This window comes from Nipponia nippon, unplaced genomic scaffold, assembly GCF_047370975.1.
Source record: "Nipponia nippon isolate SJK-2023a ecotype South Korea unplaced genomic scaffold, ASM4737097v1 scaffold_2, whole genome shotgun sequence".
Classification (NCBI taxonomy): Eukaryota; Metazoa; Chordata; class Aves; order Pelecaniformes; family Threskiornithidae; genus Nipponia; species Nipponia nippon.
Genome location: NW_028262336.1, coordinates 40,538,944 through 40,565,969, shown reverse-complemented (window position 1 = coordinate 40,565,969; position 27,026 = coordinate 40,538,944). Strand labels below are relative to the sequence as shown.

At 36.9% G+C, this 27,026-nt stretch overlaps 1 protein-coding gene across 7 annotated transcripts in view; it reads right to left on the bottom strand.

Annotated features, from left to right (window-relative positions):
• Positions 1 to 27,026, bottom strand: part of DMD (dystrophin) — a 1,304,666-nt gene that overhangs the window by 924,085 nt on the left and 353,555 nt on the right. The window contains exon 1 of one of the 7 annotated variants that reach the window (XM_087759569.1): positions 10,581 to 10,606. The exons of the other annotated variants lie outside the window; for them this stretch is intronic. The gene's annotated coding sequence lies outside the window, so the exon portion shown is untranslated. Of the gene's footprint in view, positions 1 to 10,580; positions 10,607 to 27,026 lie in introns of those variants that run through there. 7 annotated transcript variants of the gene reach the window in all.

The following is a 27,026-nucleotide window of genomic DNA, read 5'->3' as shown; positions in this document are numbered from 1 at the left end:
AGTAATTTATTTTTCCATATGTGGCTATTAGAAAACAGAGAAGAGGGAATGTCTTCACTCTTGATTAAAAGCACAAGCACTCATGCAAAATCTTGGACAGCAGAGAAAGATTCTGAAATTTTTGTCTTTTGGCTTACTGATGTTCTGAACCTTAGAGAACAGTTTAATATTTACACAAGGAGGTAGAGAATACTGCATGTACTACGTTGCCTCACATACGAAGATGTCCTTTCTGAGTGAATTTGGATTCTCCCTCTACTGAGGGACAGGCTTTAGAAACACATTTTTCGTCAGTTTAGAGCTTAAATCCTGTCTGCAAAGAAAATCTGAGGTGTATAAATGATAAGCCAAATTTCAAACATTTTACTTTGGAAGCCCTTCAGGTAAATAGTCTCATCTTTGAGAATAAATAAACCAGAGAAACCTCTACTACTGTCTTTACTTGTAACAGACAAATAGTCAAGCTTCTAAATAGATGCAATTATAATTAAACAAGACAAAAACACAGTAATTTTCATCAATAAGAAAACAAAAAGAACAAACTCCCTAATTATGAAGTGTTGCTATTACTTGTATTACAAATCCCATATAAACAAGAGAATTAACCTAGATCAGTTCTTCGCTGACCAAGATGTGAAAGAAGCAAATACGACACATAATTTGGACAAAAGTTTTAGAATGAAACTCAGTTTCACTCTACACAATGGCTCACATATGTGGCAGCTCCATTTCTGTGTTTGCAAAGTGGTGGCACTCCACACTGCAACTGATTTTGACTTCCCTTGGGAAGTCAGCTTCCCTGAAGCACTGAAGAATGGGCTAGTTTGTGATAAGCCACCGAGGAGGAGGGATCTTCTCAGTCCATAGTGAAGGTAGGTCTCCCCTTAGGGCTACAAACCATCAGTGAAATGCCCAGCTGAATAACCTGAGAACTGGCTTTGTCAGTATTGACCACATGGGGAATTCTGACCATTAAAGCTAACATTCCTTCTTCTGCAGCCTAAACTTTCGGTTTTTACTGCTTCAGACACCTTTCTGATGTACGGAAAATGTCTACAGTTATCAGGATCAACACAACAATTTGACACGTCTGTCGAGGACTGTTATGGAACCAGAATTGTCTCGACATTGCCGTTCTACCGCCAACTTCTGGCTTCAACATCCAGCCCCTGACGAAACCACCACAGGACGCCTGCGCAGAGACCAGGACACAAAAGGCGGGACCATGAACTGCACGCACACCTGCGCAGAGACCAGGGTGCGAAAGTGGAGGCCAGGACGTGAAAGGCGGGGCCATGAACTGCACGCACGCCTGCACAGACACCAGGGCACGAAAAGCAGAAGCACAAACTGCATGTACACGGACCCGTTCTGCACATGTGCATGGCCCTATAAAAGGACTGCATGCACTTTTTGAGGATCTCTCTTCTCCTCTTTTCCTTCTCATCCTACCCCGCACACTCCTTGGAAGCTGCTCCTGCGGACACAGAGGCTGGACCGACTGGACCTTTGATCAACGGGACAACGCCAGACTCGGAGTGGCAGTAGCTAGTTCCCCTACGTGGCTCTCTTCTCACTCGCCTGAGCACGCTCTTTCTCTCTTTTTTCTCTCTCTCTCTCTCTCTTCCCCCCCCGCCCCCGTCTCCCTACCTGGTCCTCACCACTTCGTTCACCAAAATAAAGTCAAAAGGTTGTATGGCATTTGACCTTGTTTGCGTCTTAATCTCGTCCTTGGGATCGTATCGAAACCTCCCCCGACTTTGGATCGGGACAACGTCTCAGAGAAAGTACCCTAACTTGGACAACGGGGTAGACCTAAGTTATTGTAGCAAGTCATTCAGTTGGCTCGATTTGACTTTGTCTATGGAGGAAAAGAGAAAGGCAAAAGTTCTGGCATTTCTTGTCATGCTTCTGCTCCCACTAACTCTTATACTTTTTTGGCTTTCATTAACATTTCTTGATTAGGAAACACCTGACCACTATTTTAATTTTAACGAAAAAGACAAAGGAATGCTGAAAGAGGTGTATCATACAGAAGAATAAGTAATGAAATGATGTATTCAGTCTTCGCCAGTGCAAATTCATCCTCAAGAACAAACACATGTTGGTAGCTGAGTAAAAAACAAACTCTTAGTGCATCTGAGGTAGCACTGCTTTCAAACATATTTATTCAAACATATTTTCATTGACTCAACTGAACCTTTAGTACTGACCTACAAGTGGATGACTCATCCTCCTTTCTAAAGGGTTACAAACATTTAGTCAAACTCATTGCATTTTCTGGCACATGCACATAGTCACTCCCTTGTCATCTTGCTACATGGAATAGCTAAATCAAGTATATATTTGCTTCCAGTATTGCCATTTAAAGCTGTAGCAATGGTAAAATCCATGCAACCACATCTGAGCTGGATGGTGATCATTTTCACTTTGTGAAAAGGAAAGGCCAGTATTTATTTATTCAGAATGGAGGTTACTTCATTAACTTAAGTGCCAGAGGGACTATGCTTGTTCTTGCTGGCCTGTGTTGAAGCCCAGCTGAGCAGGAGGATTTACTGCATGCATATTACAACCAAGAACTGTTCTGGGAGTTCCTCTACACCCACTATACTTATTCCAAACAAGCTTGTTTGCATTAAGTGGGATACTAATTTAAATGACATGCTTAAAAAAAGCAAGTATACCCACTCTGCTTGAGCTCAGGTAGGAGCTGAAAATGGGTTCTTCCACTTTTTTCCCATCTGGAGAAGTGAAGCATAATTTTACAGAGACTCCAAATCTGCCTATAGAAACTACATGGCTAACCAAAAAGTTACAGTTTTCCAATACAGTCCATTGTTTGGCTTAAAAATTCTATGCAACATATATAGTTCATTATCTAAAGGTGAGTAAGTAATTTTTATTTAAAAAAAAAAAAAACAAAACAAAACTGTTGCTTGAAAGCACAATTTCCACTTGAACTACTACTAAAAATTAGTAGTCTGCTGTAGAGGCCATCATCTGTATGTAAAATTTCAAGAAATTCAGAAGGAAATCCTAGAAAGAAAAAGCAGCAAGAGGACAGCATATGAAAGGGAACAGCAGAACATATAGGACACAGTGAAACAGCAGGAAATTAGGACATTCAAAGACAACTTTTATTTCTTATGACAAAATCAAATTTATGTGTATGGCAGCCTATCAACAACAGGCTCCACTGCACGAGCTGTGAGAGTGGCACCACCGTTACTCAAGGCTGCGGTACCCCTGCTCTCTGTGACTGCCATTCTCTTACTGCGTTAGTGTCATGGATTTCCCAATGAACAGGAATAACCAGCAACAGCTGAAAAAAGTCCAGAAGCCAAAAGTAAAAGATGACAGACTATTGGAGTTCCACATATGCACCGTAGATCTTACCATCTTCCAAAGTTAGCATCAATTTCTGAAACTAAGAAGAGTATTCCCAAAGATATGCCTGAATGCATAAATCAAGGGAATGCAAGAGAAAAGACATGGCACAATTCTATTTTTCTTTTCAACAGTTCAGTCCAACAATTTACCGAAAGAAAAGGAGTCTGTGCTTTGACGTGAAGGAGTCTTAGAAAAAAAAAACAGAAGTTGCATCTTTTTTAGAAGATTTCTGGGCAACATCACCTACTGCAGATGGCAGGCACTGCAATCTGGCTATGCAACCAGTATCCCCAGTGTTGAGACCAATGTTTTGAATCATGGAAAACCCCAAACCTTAATTGCCCTGGGTACACAAAGAAGCACCTCTGTAGCATGGGCACCTTCTTTGGCTTGCCTGGGTGAGGTTTCCAATGGCTGGACCTGAACAGCCTGCAGAGCCACATAGCATTTCTGCTAGGATTAATGCAAAAGGGGACGTTATGTCTGACTCTGCACAATCTTCACAGAATTACTTGGCCTTCGGGAAGTAGCTATGCAAATGTCAGCACAATATATGGACCGTGTATGGACATGATGTATGTAATATTGAGAGAAAGCAGGTCACACAATGCATGGGTTTATACAGTTCATGAAGTTTAACCTCAACTGCTGCTATGCATGTTAATCAGATACTCAGCCTCAAATCCACATCAGCACTAATTAGAGAGTGTTATTTACTGTAGAGTGTAGGCTTGCTTGGACAACTGCCTGACATTAATTATTCTTTGAATGCTGGAATTTAAACCAAAAAATGTAAAAAATGAGTAATGCTGGTTTTGTTTAGTGTCACACAGTGTTATATCAATGAAGACTATAATGAGCCTTTATTCAGAGATACTTGCAAAATAGACAACTGTTTTGCTGGAGTTCATTACTGCTTCCCAAATTTCCTGTTACCCTTAAAGCTATAAAACTTTTTATACACGTTATAGGAAATTTAGCGATTTTACTCCTACTAAATGATTTAAGCCCCAAAGAGTGACAGACATTCTGATCTGGGGACAAAAGTCACCTTCAGATTTTCATTTTTCCTTGAATGAAAGCAAATTTTGTTCAGATTCTGAAGTATTTACAGCAGTCTTAATAATTCTGTTGATTATTGTGGTGCTTCCACTTTAAAGCTCTTATATACATGGAGAGACTTTTTAATAGGGCCTGTAGTGATAGGACAAGGAGTAATGGTTTTAAACTAAAGGAGGGTAAATTCAGACTAGATACAAGGAAGAAATTTTTTATGACGAGGGTGGTGAAACACTGGAACAGGTTGCCCAGAGAAGCTGTCGATGCCCCATCCCTGGAAACATTCAAGGTCAGGTTGGATGGGGCTCTGAGCAACCTGATCTAGTTGTAGATGTCCCTGCTCATTGCAGGGGGGTTGGATTAGATGACCTTTAAAGGTCCCTTCCAACCCAAACCATTCTATGATTCTATACCACTGGAACAACCTGAACGCAAGTCTCATCCTAGAGGGAATTCTGCTACAAGAGTCCAAGATTAAACCTTCAGCAGGCTACAAAGTCTGAAAATAGTTTGAAATCCCACAAATGTGCCTTTATTATCCTACCAAATTGGCAAATGGGAGAAATGGGGACAAAGCTCACTGAGTCTCAAACATCCTCACTTCACTGAACTTTCATGTGCTGTAGTTCTAAATAAATTTTGTGAAAACCTGAACAGAAATATTTAAAATAGACTTCATACTCAGTATTTTTCAGTTCTACTCAAAACAACATAAATTTGTGTAACAGCAAACCAGAATTCATTTCTAGAATGCATAAAAAGTATCTTAAATGCAATAATTAAAAGAGAAAAGTGATTATATGAAGAATTTTTCAGTAGAAACATGACTGTTTCCTGTTTTAAAATCATGTTTGTGCGCTTTTAATTAGCTCAAATGAATGTACAATAAATTGAAAAGATATCAGTAATGAAGTATGCATTTTAAAATTTAAGTGGTGTTTTGACCACCACTGTTTCATTCAAACAGCTGCTGTCTATCCTACCTTTCTTGGTTCACTGACATTTTAGAAAAACTGCGTGTCTCAAGAGCTCCAGTAAAAAGTAGCTGATTTGGAGTTGACTGCAAATCATTTAAAACACGTACATTTAAATGCATGGGAACCAAACCTTTTGCAATCATATACCTTATGTTAATTAAATCCTCCTGAAAAGTACTATAATGTTTATGCTTAAAGCTCACAATTTTCAAGATGGAATGGTCCATATGTGCTGTCTCGGCTAAAAAATAATGGTGGGTATACTTTTACCTGGATGGCTATGAGAATATACAGTGCTCCAAACTCAGAGTATCTTTCTCTACACAGCTAAGTTTAATCTCAAGACCTCTTTAATGTCCACTTGGTTTCCCATCCATGCAGAAAGCATGCTAAGACTCATCTCACTAAAAGTGGAAAGTGGATAACTTAGCACCGTAAAAGAACAGAATTACTGTTCTGTGACACAGCATGTAAATCTTGTGCCATAGGTTAAGATAGTAACTGTGTTTAAACTAGAGTCTTGGGGACTAAGGGATGTGTCAGGAATGTGAAGGTCAGATGCAGGTCCTGCAAAAGTGACACCAGGAGATCCTGAGAAAAGTGAACAGGACAAATAAAAGAACTACAGTGCTGGTCTTGAGGAACGCAAATTTAGTCTTGTTCAGGGATTTCTGGAGACATTCAAGACTCAAGCGGATAAGGCACTAAGCAACCCTGTATTGAGCTCCAGAGGTCCCTTCTAACTGCAACTATTCCATGATTCTATGATCTTGCTCCTTTTTTGACAGAATTATTTTAGGTCAGTGATGCATGCTGCCTATAAAATAAATCAGGTTCCTGCCTCCCACTTGGTGGGAACACATTTCTTGGAGCAAGACAGTTAATGTATTATACAGCAAAGAATCTTTTAAATAAAAATTGTATTAAAGTTCGAATTTCACCTGAATAATTGTTACAAGCCTGGATCTTGGGTCTGGAATATTTCAGATTTATGATGACAGAAGTAAGCCAAAGGTCTTCCTACATGCTAAATGTCAGTCTACAAATAACCTTCATAATTTTACATGGATAAATAATTGATATGGCCATACTCAAGACAGTTAGCAGAAGAAAACAATTATTCTAGGGCTGTTGTCAAATAGGTAGTTAATAAAATGGGGCTAGGAAGGGGGAATAAACATGCCTGAGAACTCCTAAGACAATTCTAAATGTAAAGAGATGTATATGAGACCCTCTGGTTTCACATTCTGTGTAAGAACTATTCCAACAAACTCAAAATACAAATCCTATTTAGTACCAGAACTAGTTTTAAAACATTTTTAGTATTATTCATCCTATATGTGTAGCATTAGTCTGCCTCCAAGGTACAAATCAATGAATTAAATTCATGAATAATCAAAACAGGTTTCTATTTTATCATAAATCAAATCACTCTTTTGTGGGTAGACCACACTTTGAACAAATTACCTCTAATGACAGCAGAATCCCCCACACAAAGGAACTGTCAGGGACAGATGAACACTGTGCCAGATTATGGACTTCAAAGTGAGATACAAAGACTGAACCAGCAGAACAAGGAGCTGGTCAGTCACCCTCCTTCGAGAGGAAAGGTAAGTAGTTCAGGGCTGCAGTATTTTTAAAAGATCTGTGCAGTCACAAGTGATGTCATGAGTGAACAGTGTTTAATTCCAGATTGCATCATCCACTAAAAGACGCTGGGGAGGCCTGGGATGAAGATAGCAGGTGGCAGCTGCAGCACAAGCAGAATGATATGTTTCTTCACCCAGTAGTTAGCAAAGCTGTGGAACCCTTTGCCAACAGAAGGCTGCAGATGCTAAAGCTGACCTCAATTTAAGGAGTTACTAAGCAAGTTCACAGAAGAGAAATTCACTAAACGTTATTACGCCCCAAAAGCCATTGGTGGATCCAAAAGTCCTTGAGCTACAACTGTTGGAGACTGTAAGGTTATGGGAAAAAACCAAATCATTATGTTTGCTCTACTGATACATTTTTCCTTAATCTTGTGCTTTTGGACACTGCTGGAGACAGGATACTCAGCTCAACAACCTTTGTTTTTACCATAGGGCTTTTCTATATTTGTAAAGGACTTTTCCATATTTGTAAACTAAACCTGCAGCTGTCTATAGTTTTTAGCTATGGGGCCTGATCTGGTTTTCGCATGACATACCTTCCATGTCCTTCAGATTGCCCTCTAGGACTTCACATTTAGGGACCATATGTAGTTTTTTCAATACGTGTATTCCAGGACTCCAGCAAAATCCATCCTGAATACTGCATTCACTTTGACAAATATCTACACTGCCAAAACTTCTAACATTATCACATTTTTTTCTAATTTATCAACAGCTTGTCCAAGTAAAAGAGGTTGAAAAAAAATTTATTTTGAGGTTTTTAAACATGAGTAGTTTTCAAATAGGCAACCAATTGAAAATAAAGATTCACTGCTAAATCTCCAATAACATACCATACTACCTCATTTTAATATTCTACAGTTATTTTGCCTAATGGAGACAAAATTTGTAAATGTATATGATTTAAGAACATAGTCCTTTTAAAAACAAAAAAAAAAAAAAAAAACAAAAAAATCATAAGCTTAGCTTACTAAAAAAACCTGCGTAACAAGAAAATGACATCTTGGAATCTGACTATTCCCAAATCTGCAAGGCTAAACTCTCAGAAATTATAAATATGCACATTTACATAACCATTTGAAAATCTTTTACTGTCCAGTAAACTACTGTGCCAACCTCCTTCGTGACAGCAGGATCTTAAAATTTGAGGTATTAAGTAGCTGAAAATTATAAACAGAGAAAACCCAAAGTTGCCTATGCAATCTTTCCCATCCTGAAATTGCCTCAAATAGGGTATCTGAATATCTGTTCTATTCAGTAACCATTCAGAGAGAAAGAGGCTATGAAAGAGGTTTGTTTCATTCACTGTATGAGTTCTAACAAATTAGTATTACCTATTATGAGTCTTTGAAGGACATAATTATAAATTCCACCTGATGATTGTGCCAAAGCCTCTTGAAGACAAACTTCCTCACAGCTACTAATTGGCAATATCAAAGTGCTTCTGAAGAAAGCAAACCCACCACTTTTACACAAAAGCACTCTCATCCTCAAGAAACCACCTACATATCCCAGTGCTCATCAATCAGTGGAAAAGAAATACATAGCCTTCCAGCATTTTAATTTCTGTAAGAAAGAGCCCACCAACATCCAACAGCCAAAAAAAAAGTGGAAGAAAAGCAGGAACCAAAGCCAGTTTGAATTGTTTGGAAAATACTACAATTGAGGAAGATCTCCTGGGGCAGTGTTATACCATTCTGACACATCAATCCACTAGCTCTGTAAGAAGAGTTTACTTACAGCTATGGTGCTACAACTTTATATTCTAGGTGTTTAATTGGCCTTTATTAGAATTAGCATTTGCTAGTATTCCCCTGGCATCTACAGACAGTTAAACACTACAACCGTATTTTACTATGGTCAGAAGGTGTAGACATAAAGTAATGATCACTGTCCTGAAGACACCAAAATTTGATTTCAAATAACATGCGAGTTTCCCACTGGCTTGCTTTCTTTGATGAAACTGTATGTTCCTGAAGGCCAAGTTTCGGCTTTATGTTCCTGTCAGCACTGAGAACTCTGTTTGCAACTAAGAGGCATACTGTGATGATGATGATGACTGTAAGACAAATGCATCACAGATCCTATCGCAATAACTGCAGGAAATCAGGATGTTTTCTCTTGGATAGGAACTCACTCCAGTTTTAAGTCCCAAGGTTGTATAAAATATCTGTATATGAGTCACTTTTTAAGTCAATCTGTAGCAATGCCTTTACAGTATTTCATTCAGATCTGAAGACAACAATACAGTCTCACCGATGTTCCTCTCATATTTTCTACAGAAACTCACATAACATGTAGAAGTTTCAACCTGTAAAACACGTTACACTTGTTTAACCACGCAATTTCCTATAGAAGAAAAGCTGTACCTGCCTTTAGAATCAGACACCCTAATGAATGTTATTTTCCTGCTTGGTAGGCAAAATAACGTCAAGTTTTTATACTAGTTTCAGTAGTAAGGGCTTATCATAAGCTTCCATTTTGTCTCTACATTGCTTCTGTCTAAAGTCCTCTCTGATATATTCTGCATCCCACGGCTACTTCATCATGCCCTAACAATGTAATAGAAATTGAGTTCACTGCACAGACATATTAGATGTGGTTCACTTTCCTCCTTTTTTGTTTCAGCATTTTGTTTTACGAGTCTTTTGCTTGGTTTTTTGACTGAAAAGTGAGTCCATACTATTTTTATGGAATATTAATGATTATTAGAGATACGAACTACAGCCTGAAATGTTATTTTTGGTTTGACTTTTTTTTTCCAAATGTTTAGTAACTTCTTAGTAATGCTACTAAGAGAGGACTCTATTGTCCTATTCATCAGTTTACTGAGAGTAGTTTAAAAAAGCAATGATGTATTAAATAAAAATTCAAAATGCCCAAGAATTCCACGGATGTTTCTTTACCTTAAATTCACATTTTTATGGTTAGAAATTAAAATTCAGAAAATATCTGTTTATGTCTTATACTACAGCATTAAGACCCACCAGGGTGTATTTTGACAGAATGTAAGTCTACACCTCAGATGCACTGAAAGCCTTCTTGGGTCATCAACATCTGCAGTGCACATTAAAGGACTACTAAAACACATCCCAGACAGTCCTAACAGCATTAAAATATATCTACTTACAGGGAAAGTAGGTTAAACACACACAAACCTACGCTCCTATAACTAGAGCCAATTCTCATATCACTTGAAACTAGCATACTATCTTTTCAGGTCAAGTTTTATTTTAAATGGAAAGTGAAACCTACCCTTCTCCCTGTGCAGCATTCTTCTGAATATAACACCTGATTCACTCTCACAATTTTTACTTCAAGATCATGATGGCCATATATCCTTAATCTGTAAATTATATACCAAAATCTTTATATGGCTGGGCATCTTAATATCATTTCTATGTAACTAATAGAGCTGAGAGTCTAAAAGCTGTGTGTGTGGTTCCCTCGCAGAGGACTATGAGGATAAAATGGGAATGCAGCTGAGTTGTAAAGTCCCCACCTGCTGGAGATTCAAATGATTCAAAAGCCTCACGCTAATGTCATCTTCCACGTAGCCTGGTCCCTGGAGCAAGACTTGAGCTGCCTAAGCACTTTGGCAGCTCAAACTCATAACCTGGCAGCCCTGTTTTAGATAGAAGAATACAGAATGAAAAAATAAAAAAAGTAGCAGTGGATCTGCAGATAAAAGAAAAACATTTGGGGGTTACCATGCAAAGTGAGAAGGGAGAGAGATGTGTGTAAATAAACAAAATGGTTGCATGCTGTAGCATTTAAAAATCCTTGGAAATCGACTATTGCAAGGGCTTTTAAAATGCAAAGAGTGTTTCTGGATCATTTCCTTCCAATATTTTTGAAATTTTTTAGAAAAAAGAAAATTATCAATGTTCTGAATAGTGTTTCTTCCTCTGTTCTCATCCGTGACAGCAGTCTATGAAGCAAATATCCATTATATGAATACTCTGCTTCCCAGTAATTCAAAATGCTTCACAATTCCTTCTGTGCAAAACCTGGAGGCAACTAGACCTTTAAATTCAGGACTTAAAATCCTCAGCAAACTGCAATGATGAATATTTTCGACTAGGTGAGGGGAAGGCAAAGGTGACAAAGTAAAGATAAAAATATCTTAAGAATATCCCTTAGCCCTCCCCTATACACTGCAGTTGTTGTCAGATTGGCCTGTTTCAAACACCTTAACCTGAAAAGCTAACTTAACAGCAAACATCTACCAAGACAATTTGTAGGCTTGTCTTATTTTTTTTAAAAGAGACAATAAAATAATAAGTCAGTTGATCAAGAAATGATACAGAACACAATGGCCTATTCTTTATAAATACAAGGTGGTGGTGGCGTTGGTAAGTAGTACAGAGTCTGAAGCAGGTGCAGAGTATTGGTGTCAGTCCGAAGGATCTTTTTTTGTTTTCTTAACTTGCACAGTTGTCGTCCCCTGCCCCACTAAACAAGTTCCAGTAACAACAAAATTTTTGAGAATGGTAAGAAAAACAGTTCTGGATGGTTTGTAACAAAGCCAAGAATGTGAGAAGAGAAGGCTTCAGGAAACACAGTCTTTGGCTTTTTTTAGTTAAAGCCCTTTAATATTTCATTAAAAATACTACATGTTACATACACGAGGTAGTTTTTTGAGTGGTTTTTTTTTTGCCGTATACAACATTAAACCCACTCACTTGAAACCCACTGTGATATTATCAGGAAAACGACACATCTTTCAAAGGAGAAGTCAGTCAGTATAATACAGCTGTAGATCAATCTTTCCCTAATTATGACACAATCTAGAGTGCAAAAAATCTAGCTGAAGTATGGTGAAAACCTTTATTTTGAAGCCTTTTGTTTCCTAGGTTTACATCTGGCCTTCAGTGTTAGATTTCTTTTTATAGGGAAGTAGGAAAAGTTGTTTGAAGGGTTTAAGCTTAGTCTTAATACAAATTCATGTGCCTCTGAGGTATTCAGATTGGACTGTGTCAGTGCTTAGTATTTTAAAGGTCCTTAATGAAGCAAAGACTCCAGAAACTGCTTTTGCAAAAGTATCTAGCCTGGATACAAGGACTCAGCTTCGTTAATTCAAATGTTAGAGTTATTTCATATTTTAATGGGCAAATCTCAATGGAAACATTTCCAAAATAATGGAATCACAAGGATTTATTTTAATAAGACATGTCATTGGTATTGGTAGAGGTCATAGATAATCAGCGAGCAAGCACACCGCTGACACTATTTTCCGTGATTGCAGTAATGGTATAACTCAAAAAACTGTGCTGGAAACACATTGGAGCCTCAGGCAAAATCCTCACTGAAGGCACTGTGATACTGAATATGGGTTCAGGATAAAAAGATTTAGATGGAAGACTTTGGGGAAGTCCATGGAAGATCTGTCAGCAAAAGGACTGATCTTGCACTGCTTCATGACACAGATGTGAAGGCCCTTCCCCTAAAAGATCCCAGGCAATTTCACTGGACCATGTTGGAGACGTCCATGAAAAGAAAATGGGCATGCTTCAGCCAAGAGTCTTGTTTAAAGAATGTTCACAAAGACTCATGAAAATACAAGTGAGACTGGAACCACCATTAGCTTCCCATAGCACTGGAAGTTAGGCACAGGAATCATGAGCTCTAGCTGGCATCTCAAGGCTGCAGTAGATGCTCCAGGCTGCTCTGCGTAAGGATGACTGTTGATATATAATACTTGCCAAGAAGCATTTTCTTGCTTTTCTTTTTGGTACATGAATCATTTGAGCACATATTCAAATACTGCACATTACTGAGGATGAAGAAAACTAAACCATCGACCTAGCAATTAGTAAAGTTTAGATTTTTTTCCTAATGATTTTCTCTTTTTTACCACAGAAAGGCTAGTTCCAAACGCTCAGCTTAACGTTACCATGATAGTATCCAAAATCCTCACCCTTAAACATGCACTCAAATTATCAACTGGACAAGCTATTTGGTCTTATGAAATTATATCTTATTGCCTAAAATGACAAATCCTATATGTATATATATACACACATTCCTATGCAATGGACAATTCACCAGCAGTTATTTCACTAGAGAAATGAACCCCCTGACCAAGACAACTAGATAAAAAAAGACTTTTCTGGTAACAATCTTCCCTACCTTAGAGCGCTGAAAGCCCCATGTTGTAAGAATTACAAATTAGTCTTAACAGGCTACTTGGCCAACACATGGAAACAAATCTTTGTACCATATTTTCTGAAGGCCTATAGCAAAGTTAGCTTTTATGGACACCCTTACTCCATATAGAATCAATAATCTCCACTTCCTCTCCACTTTGCATCAGTTTCAGTCATGCAGATGACATGCTAAGTACTGCCTCTTAGAGTCTTTAATAAAATGATATTAAGATACCCCAAACTAAACTGATGTTTCCACAATTTAACAAATGCATCTAAACCAATATTTTCAAAAATTGGAAGAGTAAATTGGTTCTGCAGTAATATTCCACCTGCCAAGTTTCCACCCACAGCAATTGAAATGTCTGGATTATAATTAAAGGTCTCTGGAAAAAAAAAAAATAATAATGACAGAATACCATCTAGTAGAAGAGCTGTCATTATGCCAATTTTCTCAAATGCTAAGCTACCAAAACCACCTTAGGTTTGACTCCTGCCTTGGCAATAAATAATACAAAAGAAACAACTCTATGTGTCTGTATATATAATATTTCTCTAATATACATTACTATTTCATTTATTGTTTTATATTATTACATTACACTTATATACATTTACTATATATTATAAATTTTCTTTACTTTTGTTACTATAATATGAATTTTACTGTAGGCACCCAAACAGTTGGTGCTGCTGGTAACAGAGAAAATTCTGCTGACCACGGAATACATACTTATCACTGAGAAATTAGTCAAGAGGACCCAGCCTCCTGATCAGTGAGAAACTAGTCAAGAGCCCCAGTATGTCTACAGCACTAATGCTTTACTGGTATAAGAACAAATTATTCTATGGTGCAGAAACTGTGCATAGCACAGACCATGGATACAAAGAAGCATATACGCTAACTTCATAGGTATGCCCAGAGAAGCACCAGGAACAGAAGCAGTTGTTTCAACAAAACTGTACTTTTCACAAATATTGTTAGAATGACTAGGGAAGAACAGTTTTCTACACCAACACAAACCAGACCTTTGCCAGAGAGCTAACTATATCTGAAGAATATTAAAACCCTATCTGTGACCTCAGCAATTCTTTGGCCATTATATAGAATTAGAAACAATAAGCTTTTGAATTTAATACGGTCAAGCTTTGTGTGAATATATGACTATGCAGATGGAATGGATCTGAGTATTTGAGTTCCATTTTGAGTTTAAAAAAACCCAAAACACAACACTTTGATGGGATGTAATATTTAGCTTCTTTTTTTTCCTTATTCTTTGACATTTAAGACAGACATTCTATCTTGAAGTTCAGTGAAGGTGAAAGAGGCCTGACTTTCGAGGAGTTAATTATTTCAGGCTGGCAGCTACTGTGCCTATCATTTTTTCCCTGAGTGCAGTACTACAGATCAGACTGTGTTCGGGAACAGAGACAGTGAATTTAACTTGAGTATGACAAGCAGTAATGTATGCAGGATAATACGCTTACCTAATATCCTTCATTTAAAATGCACAACAGCGGAAGGAAAACGCAAAACACTTTGAAAGACAATCAAAGCTATTCATATTTAATACTTCAAACAAGAGGTCTAAAGTGTTGCAGAGGTGACAACATATTACAGAAAATGCCAGCATTTAGGCTTGTCAAATTATAAAATAATAAGCTTCTATTTTAGATTTTCTGAAAAGGCAATTAATTGTGAAACTGCTTCACAAAAGAACTTTCTGCCTCTGTCAGAGCCTAATGAACAAAACAGAGATACGATACATTATTTGTGTATTTTCCAATAAGCAAGTGCTGAACCATAAACTGCAGAGCTCTCTGTGATGACTTTTTTTCAGTACAACAGATACTGTAAGTAAGCTCAAATGCTTTATCCATCATCCATTAAAAAATACAGTGAAAATATCATCAGTGATCTCCTCAGGTGCATCATCAGCATGTCCTGTAGGATTGACTCTCAAATCTGCAGCAAATTATCTCCCTTTATTTTGCATAGGGGCAAAAGTAGGTAAAAAAAAAACCCAAAACAATAAAAAATGCAGTGTCAAACAACACTCATATAATAAGACATTTTTGTGTATTCACGCATTAAAAGATATGTTTGTGAATGAGTCTCCAAATACGATGTACTAATTATATTAACCTTAATAAGCATTTTGATGGCCTGATCAAATTCCTGTTAATCAAGAGATTTTTTTCTTGGAAATCTGAGAGACAATAGCCTCTATCAATTGCTCTGTGAATTAGTAACTTCTAAAAATGCATCTCTGTACACAGTGGCTGCACTCTGTATTACTCACATGCAAGAGAGTAAGAGGTTTCTTAGTGGACCAGATTCCACAACAGTAACAAGTGCTGAACCAGGTACAGCAATTTCTACTCAACATGCTAGACCCTTAAATAAAGGACAGCCAAACTAGAAATCTCTTTGATATTTTGCCAAGAATTTCCTTATAGTAAATTCTGAACGGAAGGAAAATGAGATTATTTGATTGTACCATGCCCGTAAAGACAAGATCCTTTGGAGAGTTATTTATGGTTTAGCATATGAACTGATTTTGCCTTTGAGAAGAATGTAAACTCACTGGAGATGAAATTCACAATCAATCAAATAATTTACACAGTGAAAACCACTAACAAGCTAGTTCAAATCTAATATTAAAATCCAAAATAAAATAAAATTAATATTATCTATTAAATTTTAGTCTTAATTTTAGCCTCTGAGTATTCTCCCAATCTAGTTTGCCAGTATCATGGACTCATTTGACAGATGTGTATTTTAATATAGCCAGCAAGGTCATATACCTAGGAAATAGAAATGAATTTCTTGTATTTACAAAATGGAAGACAGAACTGAGAAATATAGGGACATTAAAAAAGTATTTAGGATTCACAGCATATATTTGGGTCCTACACGGCGCTACAGCTCAGACAGTGAATATGATCCCTGACTTTCTACATGGGGTAATATCAAGGAATAAAGAAACTCTATTACATCTGCATTCATTATTATTAAGGCTATTAAGGGACCACAAAAGATAGATTTATCAGAAGTGCTAAGGGAGCTATTGTCTTCTCTCCATTTCAGCTATACAATCCTGGATGTGTAGCTGAAGAGAGATTTCTTAAATGCCACATCTGGACTGCAGCTGCATCCATATTTAAGGCTCCAAATATCCTTTTTGGAAAAATTACACTGTCAAATTGGAAAAGACTCAGGGAAGTCCTATGACAGCAATACACCTTGAAAAAACATCTGACAATGACAGATAGAGATAATAAATCTATTTAGTTTATTCAATACAACCCAGATATTTCATGATTCTGCTATTTGTCTTATTTTCTGTATTCAAAGACTGCAATATCAAAAAGCAACAGAATACTGTCCTCAAGTGTATAAAGCACTAGAGATTTTTTTAAAGCTTTTTGAGGGATGATAAACATGTTCAGTTGTACTTGCACAGCTGTATTTCTCTCAATATGTGAATTATCTCCACAGCTCTGAAAATGAAGTATTTATGGTAAATACTCTTTAATTTTCTTTTGCTTGTATTCAGAAAAACAGTTCAAGGGCAAAATATCTGTATGTTTGGTTAGAGAAAGCATGTGATTTAGTAATACGGGTATCGATGATCTTGCTGCTCTACCATCATGAATATTTTTCCTTCGAGGCGCTTCCTCCTTTTCTCTGCATACTTAATATTGTGATTATAAGAATTTAAAAATTCTTATTCTTAGTTTCATTCTCTCCCACTCTCTTGTCAGCTTTCTTTACCCACTATATACATTGCATCTGCACTGTTCTTGGGATCAGGATGTAGGTATCCATTTTGGAAGAACAGACTTGTATCGGCACTTTTAATCTCAGTTAGGAGATAAAATATATGTCTTGGGGAGACAAAAAAATGACATGCCATGTGTCAATACCTTTCATATTTTGGAACTTTTTAAAACAGTGTAACTTCAGTGAGCCCTGTTGAACATGGAAAGAAGTAAGAATCAGTAAGAACACGAGAGCTAAGTAAAGAAAGTGGCAGACTTTCTGTCACTGCAGAGATCCATCCAATAAATAGCCACCTTATCCATTAGATCATTCTATATATAAATTTTGGGGCTGTCACATTGCATTTCCTATAGATTATTCCTGTGAGGGAGGAAAAGTAGCAGAAAGTAAATCATTTATAAGAAATTCAGCTAGGAGAACCCGTTAGTGCCTTTTTTTCCCTTACATCACCTAGTTTATTTTTCTAGGAAGAGGACAAATCTAATAGTTGAGAAATGGAATAAAGGCAACAGAAAGACCAAGATCCATGCATTCTGCAGTAGAGGACTGTAATGGGATTCAGTGACTTACACCAATTTCTGTCAACTTTTCTTCTTTCTGCAAAAAAGAGCATAGGCAATACATACAGGAGACACTGTGCAGTACCTTTATTGTATGAACAGCCTCATATTATTTGGGATTATAAATAGCGACATATTCACAGCCGCTTGTATAATGGAAGCATTAGAGTTACGTAAAGCACAGAGAATGACATGAATTGCGTGGGAAAACCATAACATGCAGCAGCACGCAATGCAAAGCCTGTTATGCAATGAAAATGGTGGAATCTTTAAAAAGATGCTAACAACATTACCTTTCTGGCTACACTTTTTCAAATTTTTACTCCTATATTTTATTTGGAAAAAATGATGCAGCTGTGGGGCTATTTACTGAGAATGCAGATTCTGGATCACTCCCTCCCATGGCAGTATTTTAAATATGATTAAAAGTGCTTGCTCTAAATTGTTTTGAAGTAACAATTTTCCTGAACAAGATTACATTGACAGTTTAAGAAACTAATCTTTTACAATGCAGATTTTTAGCATAGTAAGATTAAACATTTTAGGCACACAAACCTGAAAAAAAAAACAAACAAAACCCATGAAACTGAGGGTAAGGCAGCCCTTGGTTATTTTTCTTCTTTAATGTTATAGTATCCTCACACTAAGATACTTTTTTAAAAATACCATTTTTCCTTCATGAAAATTTAAATCTTGGCAGCCAATTTCAGGACTGAAGTGGATCGCTTCATTGAGATTGTTTTTGCTGAACACAAACCTGAACAAAGTCAACAAAATTATAATTATGAAATAATGAATGCCTTACGGACCTAGTCTAAACATACTTTGACATAAAAATCACTAAAAGTAGGAGCTCAAACACAACAGACTATCTTTCAGATTTATACAAATAAAGTTCCCGAGACTACCACACTAAATAAATAAATAAATAAATGGCACTTCTTTGAATGTGAATGTTTACTTGCTTGTAAACATCTGCAAATATAAAATGTATTGAGATTCGGTGATACGAGTACTAAAACAAAAGCAAAAAAGCTTCTGTATGAGTTTATACTCAATCCTTTCATTTTGCTATCTTCTTTCTTTCATGAGATAGCGGTTCCCATGTGCCTGAGTCCCGATAATGCAGGCTTGCCAGATGTTATTTGCCAGCTCGCAGTTTGGAAGCTAAAGTTCAAATCTTCATAATGGGTAGTTTCACTGAATTCATGTAATGTTAAGCATAAGCATACATGCCTGCAAGATCAATTCCCCAGTTATATGTGAAGAGTGCTGAGGTGGGGAAAAGGAGGTTTCCACTTTTCATTTCAATGCCTCTTGCTGGGTAAAAGTCAGAGTATTACAATTTTTGAAAGAGTTAGTGTGAGCCAATTTGCTGGCATCAGCAGAAAGATGCAAGACAACAGAGGTTCAGTTCAGGATTTAGCAGCATATATTCACAACTTCGCCCATGTTGCTGGGAAGAAGATCATAAAAGCAGAAGGATGGAGAGGGGAACTCAAGCATATTCCTTGAGAATAAACTTCTTGAGCCAGAATTGTACATCCTTAATGTGTGTAGTAGCTTGTCAGACTGTAGTTTCCTATATTATGAAAAGTTTTCATACAGAAAAATGCATTCAGGAACAATGCTGGCAATGATTTAAGTATGTGGTGATTACAAATACATAGTTTAATTTAAATCTGCCTCAATTATCTTCTGAAGTGTTTCCTTCTTCTGATGCTGTAGAAGAGAGTGAATAATTTTTCTCTGTTCATATTTTACATACTTCATGTGCTTTTATAGACCTTGATGATATTTCCCTTCAGCTTTCTTTTTCATGGAAAGACTCCTAGACTAACCAGTCCTTTCTTGTACAGACTCTCATATAGAATCTGCTACACAATTGTGGTCACCCTCATGTAGAAAATGATACACTACCCTTCCCCCCACCTTCTCTGTTTTAAGAAACATTTCTACCGTTCTTTGTGGTTTGTTTTTATTTTGAATAGTCTTAACAACTCTGTATCAGCAGAACACTTTGTCACTGAAATGCTCTTCCAGAACTTTTACTAGTATGGCAAATAATGCTGGTACTATAATAGACATCTAGTGAATCCTACTGGTAGTCTCCTCCACTTGTGAAAATTCACCCCTTTTTTTGTCATCTACATCTGGTATCTGTAAGTTAATAATCTCAAAAAAGACCTTCCTTCTTATGACAAATTTCCTTAGCATTTTTAGTGACAGACCTTGTTGAAAGTATTCCACAAAGCTGTGTCCACACTAGCAAGTAAATAAAAAATAAAATTAAAAAAAAAAAAATCTACTGATCTCTTTCCATCAGTAAATTAAAATAATTGGAGCTACAGTCCCTACACTTACACTCTATGCGGTTCAAAAGTTTTATTTCAGATAAAATTTAGACTAGTGCCCCCAGACTGAACAGGCCCACCAACGTGGTTTAAAACTATCTGTGAGATGTACCATGGCTTTGGACTTAGAGGTCTCCTCAACATCTGGGGTGCAAGTGTCTTTGATGGTACCTGGAGTGGAGCTTCCCGTATGCTCCAAAATGAAATCTATTTTAAACGCCCCAAAACCACTCTTTGAGCTCAACCAAGAAGCAGTAAATGAGCATCGCCAAGGAATTCTTTAAAACAGTACTGCTGCTCCTAAGCAAAACACTAATGAAGATGTAGACACACCTAGTTGGAATCCTGCTATCCAAATGCTCAATGATTCCTTCAAGAATTTGAACGGAGTAATGAGGCATGGCTTCCTTCTGCTAAAACTGTATTGCCTCTTCTATAATCATATATTTCCATTAATTTACCAACTCAAGTTTTTATTATAGTTTCTTTTGGTTTTCTAGAAGTCAAAAAAGTACTATGTGACTTTTTGATTCACACCTGGAGTAATTTAAAAAAAACTTAGCATCTCATTTACCACCCCATGGTCAATTTAAGTTGTACATTACATAGTACACCTAGCAGTCAGTAATTTCATATTTGAGTCCCTTTAGAATTTTGGGGTGAATACCAATGGTTTGGACTGGGAAGACTACATGGACCATTGCTGATTTATTACTATTAATTTTATCAATTTTGTTATAAAATGTCTTGGCATTTTCTTATTAGAGAAGTCATCAGATTTGTACCCTGTAGAGAAAGGCACTCCTAAGCTTTTCACAGAGAAGTCAGAATGGTTCATTAAACATAATCAGTTTCAAGATTCAAACACAATGGACACAATCACTATCTCAGCCCAGCACTGTGTGCTTAGTTTCTCCTCTCAGGCTTTCCTTCACTGCTTTCTAAAGCATTGTTGAAGTTCATGAATATCAGATTTTCACTGGGCTAACTTACAGATAGGACAAAGACAGGCAAAGAGATTCTACTCATATCATGAGAAAGAGGCAGACAACTGGTCCAAGTATTGCTGGTATACAAAACTATGTTTCCTTTATTGCATCATGGTTTAACAATGCATGAAGTCTTAGTTTCTCACAATATCAAAGATCATATATTGTTATTTGCAAGTGGATTATATCTGCACGAAGAATTGAGAGAATTAAAAATCTGCTTAGAAATTAAAGCCACAAAATAATCAACTTTTGTGTTCAAACAGTTGTATTACAATTAGCAACATCAGCAAAGGAAAAAATAGGGATTTATAGTTGCTGTTGACAAAACATCAGTTCTTACTCATTCACAATATATCAGAAAGGAGCCAACTCCAGTTAGTGACAACACTGATGAGTGTTGATGAGTCACCAACTGAAGCGAAAGGCAAGAAAAATCTGGCAGCCGATTAATAAGAATACTCATACTCTTATTTATGCAAAGTGATTATGTAAGAGTCACGGCTTTTTGGGGGTGATGGTGGTGTCAGTCATGTGATGGAGAGGGGTCACAGCACCAGGCTCAGAAAGTGTGTATTTTTTCCCAGGTTTGCTTATATTCCCTCCCAAGAGATATACCCTGTTGAAGCTTCACACTAGCATCACTCTTCCACACTAGGACTTCATGCAAGGTAGGCTCGGGAATCCTGAAGAGACACCATGTAGTGCCACTTTCTGAGGGACAGTGGCTCCAGAGCACAGGAGATGGCAGTGAGGGCTAGATGAGCATGTCTCATGGCACAATGCAGGATACATGGGAATTCTGCCTTTCTCATCTCAAAACTATCTTTTCATCTAGATCTGATCCAAAGAACCATACTCTCATGTGAGTTAATGAAAATGGCTAATCTACAATAAAATATATGCTTCTACAATTCACCTGGTTATGACTATTTCCACATGGTAGATCATTGCCTGTTTTACTGCAAGTCAGTTACATGAATAAACAAGATATTGTACCAAATCCAGCATTACAAGACATTTATGTCTTGTCTCCTTAATACAAACTCTGTCTGTATTTGATCATTCTCTATTTTTCCCCATCTTTTCAGTCTTAGTACTTTAACAAATGTCAGTGTGCCAATACACCACTGCTTGCTGACACCTGCCCGCCTCCTTTCCTCTCCTTTTGGCGCTCAGTACTTTTTTGGGAGTTACTGTACAATGATATTCAAAGCTTTCAGTCAGGATGAAAGTTCTCAGTCAGGATGAAAGTTCTCTCACTTCTATAAACACATAATGAAAAGCAACCTTTCCCAGATCAGCAGATAGCAAGTGTTAAAAAATAAAAAGGTAGTGTAGTAACAAAGTGCAAGAGGTGCACAGAAATAATACAGAGTTTCATTACAAGTGAATCATAGAGTTTTATAAATAGTTCAATCTCTTATAGGAAATATAATAAAATGTTTTTAAATTAGCCTTGTGTTTCTGTTAATATACTTCAGAGCAATGTTGGCTTCAAGATCTCTTAATGCTTTCTAATAAAGCACACAAGATGGCATAAAAAAATTAAAAGTCCATTTAAATACATTTTAAAAGATTCCAATTTGTACATGTTAGGGGAGTAGATTATGGCTAATGTGTTAAAGTTCTGGGTTTTGTTATTTCTTAAATGATGCAATTAGCTTCCAAGGTCAAACTCAATGTTAAATTATAACTATTTTTAGCAAGTAAAAAATCACTTTACATCTACAGTTAATTGCAGTTAATTTGGCCTTTGAGATGTACCAGTATGAAAGCAATAATGTTTTTTAATAACAATGACAGTAAGAAATGGATAACCTACTGAGAGAAAAAATAAAACATCCGTGGAGTCTGAGTGTCCATCCACATTTCTTTATACTTCTCATCAAATTAGACCACAGAAAGATGTTTCAGATTGATGTATGAAGTAAACGTGAAGATACAGAAAGGATCCTTTGAAGCTCTTTAACTTCTCATCATTACTCTTTATTTATTACAATCAGTTAAATATGTGTCAAGGTAAAAGTAAAAGTTTTCAACAGTACAAGCTTATTTGGTAACCAGTGAGGTCAACCAGTCAGTCATCATTCTCCACAAGTATACACATCCCCAAAGTAACACTATTGCATGTGTAGCAAGTAGCTGGACAAGATGACCTCCAGAGGTCCCTTCCAACCTCAACCATGCTGGGATATCCACTGTGAATTCTGCTTTTACCTTTTGTAGAGTTCACTTCTCTTCTTGCTCCACTTCCAAGAAAACTGAGCTGTGTTCATAAGAACTCAACAAATTCCTTAGGAGAAGGAATAAAACGTATTCTTCCGGAAGAAAAAATACCCAAGGTTTTGTAGCTCCACTTATTACAATTTATGCAAAAGACTTCATAAGCTAAATATTTAAACAAGCATTCAAACAACTCATCAAAAGAGGCTATGCAATCACCATCACTCAAAGTCTTCAAAATGATATTGACTATTCAAAAAAAACAACCAAAAAACCACCAAAGACTTTAAACAATCTTTTGGGACAAATCTCAGACTAAAGTACAGTAAGACACAAATTGGATGCTTGCCTTTTTATCCTTGCATTCTAGTCATCCCTTTATAAAATTCTCTTCAAGAGCAATGGAAGGGTAGGATTGCCACTTCTGTCATCAACGCGGTCATGGAGTGAACAAGTCTCCATGCAACCATATTCGCATCTCCTGTCATTGGGCTTCAGACGCGCTCTGAATACAATAGGATTTTTTTATCCTTCACTTCCACCCCTACCTCCCCATCATATGCACATAACTAACTATTCTGGATTTGGGAAGCAAAAGGGGCTGGCTTTCATTTTGTTATATTATTTACTCCCCTGGATCACACCTTCCAGGTATCAGAGGTTAGCCTTAGATAGGGCAGTACACGGGATGGTGGGGGTGAGGCATATCTAATCATTCCCACCAGCTGTTCTCTATATTTAGTGGGGAAACGAAAAATGGTGCAAACTTGAAAGACTGCTTAATAGAATGAGGTAAATGTATACATAAGCAACAAGACATTTACAAGCAATTGTTGAATCCCTGAAGATCCTACAACAACAATTATGAATTTGAAATGTATATGCATAATGGAAGTCAAGCTTAGTCATCAGAAGTGGTAAAGTCAATGCTAAGAAAGTGCATTAGAAGAGTAGCTAATAACAATAAGTTATTGATAATGCTAATGGTATTAGATTGAATAATCATATTTTGGGTTTATGTGTTTATATGAGCAATCCGTGATGGCTGTATACTGAAGAGAAACCCAAGGCAGATGAAAGGGTAAGCAGAATTCCCATGTTAGCTAGAGCTTCAGCAAGGGAAAATGCTATTGATGTGTGTCCAGATTCATAACATTTTCACTGGTTTTTAATAAAATCACAAAAAAGTTTTCAAAACTTTCTCTGGCTGCACTATATACAGGAGAAATATAATGTTTTTTAATAATTTGCTTGCAACAATATGAAAAGACAGAAAAAATAGATTTATGTGTAAAGATATGTTGAAAAACCCCTTCTGTTCCATAGAAAATACTGATCCTTGTCAATCGCTAAGTTAAAATGTAGAAATGTGTATTAGGATGACCAGTTATGTCAACAGAACATTGCACAACACACTGAATGAAAAATATTCTTATCCTGACAGAAAAAAAATAATTGCCTCCTCCACTGAAGTGATTTCCTGTAAACTTTGCCAGCAGCTTCCAGTTATATGTTCCACTACCGGTAATTTTTTTTTTTTTTCCTTCAATACTGAGAATAATAATTTTATAATTCAGTTATCTTTTTGCTCCATATGGAAACATATATTCCTACAAAGATAACTTCATCGTAAAATACTTTTAGGCAGGGATGAGTTAACCCTCTGTGACACCCTGGAAGTGAGTAATCCAGTTCTAGAATTCCCTGACAAAATGGAAGAAAATGTAACCGATATTAAAGTAATTTTACCTGCAAGTGATTTTCATTGTAAGACTAAGGCCTAAAAGCAGAAAAAAATAAGTTATTTAGCTGTCATGTGCCAGAGGCTTAAAACTGTGTACTTTATAGGGTGAGGCTTTTTTTCGGGGGGGGGGGAGATTGTTTTTTTGTTTTGTTTTGTTTTTTTCTTATCTCTTTTGGATATTCACTAGTCAGCTGCATATCAGAGTGCTTTATGCATCTTTTACTGCAGCATATTCTGGTCTAGTTTTATCATTAGTATAGAAAACTTGCAATACAAGATCGTACTCGATTTCTAAATTCCTCTAGGCTGAACTGGGTTTATTATGCATTTATGTAAAGGTGTTCTTAAGCCACTGGCTAAATACCTGGATAGGATCATTCATGTAGGTGATCAGTTTGTAGCTTGAAAGAAAATGAGTATCATGTAACTGCATTTGTTTATTACTTTTCTTCCTTTATGTTTTCTACATCAATATATTTTCATTAAGAACTGTGATACTTCTTATATGAATCTCACATAATGAGGAGGTAATTTCTGGTCATTTTTTCACAGTTATGATAGTTGAGAACAACCTCTACTGAACTTCTTAACAGTTATGACCTGTAGGGCTTAGCTATTGTGTTCAGAAATTTTAAAAAACCCTGTTCTTTAGTGATGAATTCTTTTTGTCCTTATTTTGTCAACCAAATGCACTGCTGGAATTGACTAGTAATCTACAATGACTAAGGTAAACTGAACTAGCTAATATTCAGCCACTGCTTTGACTCCAAATTGCTGAAATCCATTCTCAGGAATATAGACATAATGTATTTTTAAGAAAGTTCAGAGAGATGGACAAGTATTTAACATGTATCTTTATGTATATGCTAGCCATCCTACTGCTAACTATTTGAAGTTTACCATCTAAAGCCAAATCTGGCCTCCATGGCCTCTTTTACCAAATAGTAGAGCTTTCCACATGAAATATCAGGAAGAGTTACGTTCTAACTGATTAAATGGTAAGTTATGATAGGTTTATGTAAAATCTACTCCTAAACTAAAATCTAATAATTTAACATTTGATTAACATAAGCCCAAATTTGAAGGGCCCAGGTCCTGGGCACAATGAACTTTAATTCATTATTTATTCTAAGAAAATATGCAAATTGTGTTTTATGGCCAAAAGCCAACTAAAGTAAAGCATGTGCTTATTATAGTTCTCCAAGTCTTTATTCTGGCATTATCACAGAGTTTAAGAAATGGTGAAAACAAATAATTGCTACTGAAAGAACGAATGAGTGGGTGGACAGGAGGTATTGAACAACTAATTAGATGGTTTGAGAAAACTTTTTGATGATTTTATATCATTAACTTGGTCAAAAATTCAGTTCTTACTAGCCTAAACCCATCATCTGTCTTCTATTTCTAGAAAATCACTGTAGCGTAGTTTACTTCTCTGATGTTTTTTAGAATAGTAGATCATTAAATTTTTTTTTACAGTAATTTAAGGATAAACACTGTCTACAGCCAAAGGATTGGGCCATAGCAACTACACAGGCATTTCGGGTCCAGGTAATGGGTTCCAAAGTCAGGTAAGCTTTCCTTTAAGAAACAATTTCATTACAAGAAAAGTGCAGGCAGAACAAAAACTGTTCTTCTATCTCACATCATCACAACCACCCAAAGCCACTTTTCCCTCTCCTTCTGGGCAGGCTATCTATAGGAGGGCCCAATACTGTCAGAGGTAGCCAAATCCCGGGACTGATGGTTTTCCGTCCCCAGCTCTAGCCAGTAGCAACACTGAGTACACATTCCCGACGGGCACACACACATGCACACGCATGCCCATGTGGGTGGCCACCCAGATCTAAACAGAGAGCAGAGCCTTTTCCAGCACGCACACAACCAACACTCATGTAAACGTGAAGCACAGATGGTACAATCCTGTTCTTCCTCTCTGTCTGATTGAGAGTGAAGGCTACTAATAGAATAAATATACACACATTATGTGTCTTCCTGGTAGCTGGTCTTTGACCAGTTTATCCAGTAACCAGCCCTCAGACCCCAAACCCCTCTAGTTGCTGGCCCGTGGATCTATGAGTCCCTGAGGTTTGTGGTCACATTCTACTGGCTGGTATCCTACTCTCCAGGTAGTCAGGC